Source organism: Elephantulus edwardii, unplaced genomic scaffold (genome assembly GCF_000299155.1).
Source record: "Elephantulus edwardii isolate Elephantulus edwardi_28Jun2011 unplaced genomic scaffold, EleEdw1.0 scaffold00205, whole genome shotgun sequence".
In the NCBI taxonomy this organism is placed as follows: domain Eukaryota; kingdom Metazoa; phylum Chordata; class Mammalia; order Macroscelidea; family Macroscelididae; genus Elephantulus; species Elephantulus edwardii.
Window position 1 is genome coordinate 835,503 of NW_006399955.1, and position 5,483 is coordinate 840,985.

The window sequence follows — 5,483 nt, forward strand, 5'->3', positions numbered from 1 at the left end:
CCTACAGCCTTCAATAAAAAATTCAACATCAAGAAACAAAGATAATTTTTTTTTTTTGTTTCCTTCTCTGAGTTTTCTTTGTTACTGTGGAGAAATCCCACTAATTTTTGGATAATGATATTATATCACGTCACTCTACTAAATTCGTCTACTAGCTTTAATAGTTTTTTGCCTGAGTCCTAGGGGTTTCCTGTGTACACTATCATATCATATGCATATAGTGATAATTTAATCAACTCCTTGATGATCTGGATGCCTTCTATTTCTTTCTTTTGTCATATTGCCCTAGCAGAACCCACATTACCTTAATACAGCAAATTGACTAAGAGTGGTGTATAAAGTAGAAGACTGTTCCTCCAAATATAACAACACTATTCCTACTTAGCATTGGTTAAGTGTCATCAAGTTGAGTAATCAAAGGGATCCCATGAAAAAAATATCTGAACTCTGTTCTCTAATTAACAACATTTATATATGATTATAGGGTTTATAGAGTTTCCAAAGGCATCAGTTTTAGGAAGTGGATGCCATTCCTGCTTCTAACCCTTAAGAATCTGGAAGCTCCTCCAATCACTGTTCATGATGCATAAACATTATGATATTTGACACAACTCTGCTGTTAGGGACCTCTCCAAAGTGCTGAAGAGCAATGGTATCTCTTTGGAGACTAAGGTGCTTCTGATACAGGCCATGGTCTTTGCAATCACCTGTTATGCATCAGAGAGTTGGACAATGACCAAGGAGGATAGAAGGAGAATTGATGCCTTTGAGCTGTGGTGCTGGAGAAGAGTATTGAGAATACCATGGACTGCTAGGAAAACAAACAGATTTGTCCTGGAAAGGGTTAAACCAGGTGGCTCCTTGGAGGCAAGGATTCTGAGGCTCCATCTAACATACTTTGGACATGTTGCGAGGAGAGACCGTATCTGTATCTAAGGACCTTAGAGAGGGACATCGTGCTTGGGAGGGTGGAGGGACAGCGCAGGAGAGGAAGGCCCTCTACGAGGTGGAAGGCCCTCTACGAGGTGGATTGATTCAGTGACTGGGATAATTGGGATGGGAGTGTCAGAGACAGTGTGATCGGCACAGGACAGAGCGGAGTTTAGGGCTGTTGTACATAGGGTCGCTATGAGTCGCAGGTGACTCAACAACACATAACAACAACAACAACATGGCACAGTGTTTAGCATTGCAGCTACTCCAACTTATTGACTACAGCAAATAAAATAAACTGCTGTGCCACTTAAAGAATGTTCACTCTAAAATTAATAAAAGGAGTTTTGAAGACACATTTTAGCCACTAGTTCTTTGTTGGCCAAAAGGGGTCAAAGGTCAGCTGACACCCACTTGTGGAGGGAAAAAACCCCACTGGTATCACAAATCAAACACAACCCCAAACTTTCCTTACATGACCCCCATCAAGAGGAGAGAAACCAACATACCTGTTATGAATTCCACTTGGTCATGACAAACTATTTTTTTATTTGCTTTTGTATTCTATTAGCTAGGATTTTGTTAAGGAGTTTTGTATCTATATTCATGAGAGAGATTGGTCTGTAGTTTTCTATTCTGGTAATATATTTGCCTGGTTTTAGTACTCCAGTTACACTTGCTTCATATAATGCTTCATATAATGACTCTGGGAGTGTTTCTTCTTTTTCAATTTTTAAAGATAATTTACGTAGAATTGGTAATAGATCCTCTCTGAATGTTTGGTAGAATCCACTCAGGTAGCCGTGGCAAAGTTTAACAGGACAGCAAATAATACATATTGGAGAGGATGTAGTGAGATAGGAACTCTTATACATTGTTGATAGGATTGTAAAATGGTACAACTACTCTGGAAAGTAGTTTGGTGTTCCTCAAAGAGCTGAACATAGAAATTCCATATGACCCACTATTCCACACCTTGGAATATACCCCTAGAGAATGAGAACTGAAGCATAAATGGAGATCTGTACACCAATGTTCATAGCAGCATTATTCACCATTGCAAGAATATGTCAGTAGCCCAAATGTCTAACCACAATTGAAAGGATTGCAAAACTATAGTGCATTCACATGATGGAATATTATGCAGCATGGAGGAATAATGGTTATGCGAATTACTATGTAACATTTTAGGGACTACAGAGCATCATGCTGAGTGAACTCAGTCCAATAAGAACAAATGTTTTATAAGACCATTACTATAGAATGAGTATGAGGATGCAAGGGGGGGTAGGAGTACAGCTTAGGGCTGAGGTTTGGGGTGGGTGAAGTGGAAGGGACATTAATCATAGAATCAATAATTACTATGAAATATCACCTCACCCCAGAAACATTAGCAAAGTTCAACAGAGCAGCAAACAACAAATGCTAGTGAGGTTGTGGAGAAATCGGAACCCTTTTTTACTGGTGATGGGAGTGTAAAATGGTGCAACCATTATGGAGGGCACTATGACACTTTCTCAAAGACTTAGAAACAGAAATACCATTAGACCCAGAAATTGCATTATTAGGAATACACCCTAAAGAAACTAGACCTTCCACCCAAACATATATATGCACACCCATGTTTGTTGCTTCATTGTTCACAATAGGAAAGAGATGGAAGCAACCCAAGTGCCCATCAACAAATGAATGGATAGAGAAGTTGTGGTATATTCACACAATGGAAATAGTGTGCAGCACTGAATAAGGAATTAGTAAAATATTATACAAAATAGTGACACTCGAAGACATTATGCTGAGTGAAGTATCTCAGTCTCAAAAGGACAAATCCTGCATAATTCCACTGTTATAAAACAGGACTGAGATTGGGGTTGGGGGGAAACGAAAAAAAAAAAAAAAAGAGAAGATGTATGATGAACACTGCATTTAAAAAGATGATATAATGAACTGTCTAAAGGAAATATATAATTACGTATCATTTGCATGACAACAGTCCAGAATTCAAGGTGTACAGCAAAGTGAACTGGGAGTGCAAAAGGAAGGGAAGATATTGTTCAATAGTGAATCTTTTTTTAAAGAGAAAGTGAACTGGGGGAGGAGGAGGGAGGAAACTGTAACAATGAATCAATGGAAATCCAAGCTTTCTGTAAACTTTCATTAAAATAAATCCTAAGCTCACACCACACAGTTTGATAACTGGTGGAGGTAGGGGAGGTGAAAGAATGGAAAGATCTGGTGTTAAAAAAAACCCCAATATATATATGAACTTTGTAAATAAACCATTTTTTTAAAAAAAGAAAGTAAACAGAGATCCACACCACTATGCCAACAGGCAATATCATGAAAAATTTAGAAAAGATTTAAGTAATTAGTGATTAGCTTTGTCTCTCATATTTTGGACATATTGTCAGGAGGAATTAATCTTTGGAGAAGAATATCATACTTGGAATGATAAAGGGTCAGCACAGGAGAGGAAGACTCTGTGTGAGACAAATTGACATAGTGACTGTGGTAATGGGTTCAGGTGTGTCAGAGATATTGAGGTTGATTCAGAATAGGGAAGGGTTCAGATTCATTGTTCATAGGATTGTTATGAGTTGTCATCCACTTGATGGCACATAACAAGATCAACAACATAACACAAAAGAAAAGAATGAAAGAGGATAGTAGCACATCCTTCACAATAACAACATATAAAAATAAAAGAAACCAGTAATAGAATAATATTCACACACCTACAAGAATTCAGAGAACTCATAAAAGAGTGATGTCATTGAAAATATCAAATGGATCCTGATAGAAAGTAGAGAATACCATAAAAATAATTACTTGTGTCTCATTGATGCCAAGAAGTTCATCAACAATCTGTTATGCAGATGACACAACCCTGATTGCTGAAACTGAGGAGGACCTGAAGTGCTTGCTACAGAGGGTCAAGGACTGCAGCCTTCAATATAGATTGAGGCTCAATATCAAAATTAGAAGTGATATATGATTGAGTATTATGGTTAGCACAGGAATCCAGAATTAAGGTTGCATAGAGAAGTGTACTTGGGGTGGAGGGTGGGGGGAAGGGACATGGGAATTGTATACTAAGGAAGGAATTTTTTTTTCTTTTTCTCTCTCCAAAGGGGGAAGCGAGCTGGTGGGGAGGGGTGGGAAGGGAGAAAATTGCGGCAATGAATGAATGGAAATCTAAAACCTCTGTAAAAAAAAAATTATTAAAAAAAAAAAAGAGACAAAGATTTTCACCACTGGACCAATTGGCAGCATCAGGATGGATGGTGAAGAGATTGAAATTGTTCACAATTTTGTTCTGCTTGGTTCCACAGTCAACACTCTTGGCACCAGCAGCCAGAAAATTAAAAGACGTATTTCAATGGGAAAGTCTGCTGTTAGGGACCTCTCCAAAGTACTGAAGAGCAATGTTATCTCTCTGAAGAACAATGTTATCTCTCTGGAGACTAAGGTGTGTCTGATACAGGCCATGGTCTTTGAAACCACTTGCTATGCATCAACGAGCTGGATAATGACTAAGGAGAATAGAAAGAGAATTGATGCCTTTGAGCTGTGGTGTTGGAGAAGAGTATTGAATGTACCATGGACTGCTACGAAAACTAACATGTTCACCCTGGAGAGGGTTAAACCAGATTGCTCGCTGGAGGCAAGGATTCTGAAGCTTCATCTGACATACTTTGGACATGTTACAAGGAGGGACCAGTCCTTGGAGGAAGATGTCATGCTTGAGAGGGACAGCGCAGGAGGGAAAGACCCTCTATCAGTTGGATTGATTCAGTGACTGGGACAAAAGTGTAGGTGTGTTGGAGACTGAGATTGGTACAAGATGGAACAGGGTTTAGGGCTGTTGTACATAGGGTCACCATGAGTTGCAAGCAACTTGATGGCATATAACAAAAAAAAAATACAGATAGCATTGAGAAGTATGATAATTCCATGACACTTAATTGTGGTCATATAAATCTGTATATAGATCAAGTAATAGTTGACCAAACAGAACAAAGGAACACTGTTGCTATGTTGTTGTTAGGTGGCATCAAGTCATGTACTACTCCTCATAGTGACCCTGTGAGCAGCGGATCTGAACTTTGTCCTATTTTGTACCATCTTTACATGTTCTGACACAGTAGACTCTGTTGTAGCAGTCATGTTAGTCCTCCTGGTTGAGGATCTCCCTCTCTCTTACACTTTTCCTCCACCCTCCCAAGCATCATGTCCCTCTCCAAGGAATATCCCCTCCTAGAAACATGCTTGAAATATTTGAAGTGAAACCTCAACATCCTCGCCTCCAAAGAGCGCTCTGGCTGCACCCTCTTACATTTATTTGTTCTTCTGGCAGTTCATGGGATGTTTAGTGCTCTTCTCCAACACAATAACTCAATGGTATCAATTCTTCTTCTGTCATCTCTATTCATTTTCCAGCTCTCAGATGCATAGCAAGTGATTGGAAAGACTGAATCAGATATAGCTTAGTCCTCAAACTGACATCCCGATTCCTCAATAATTTGGAGAGGCCCATAACTGCAGACTTT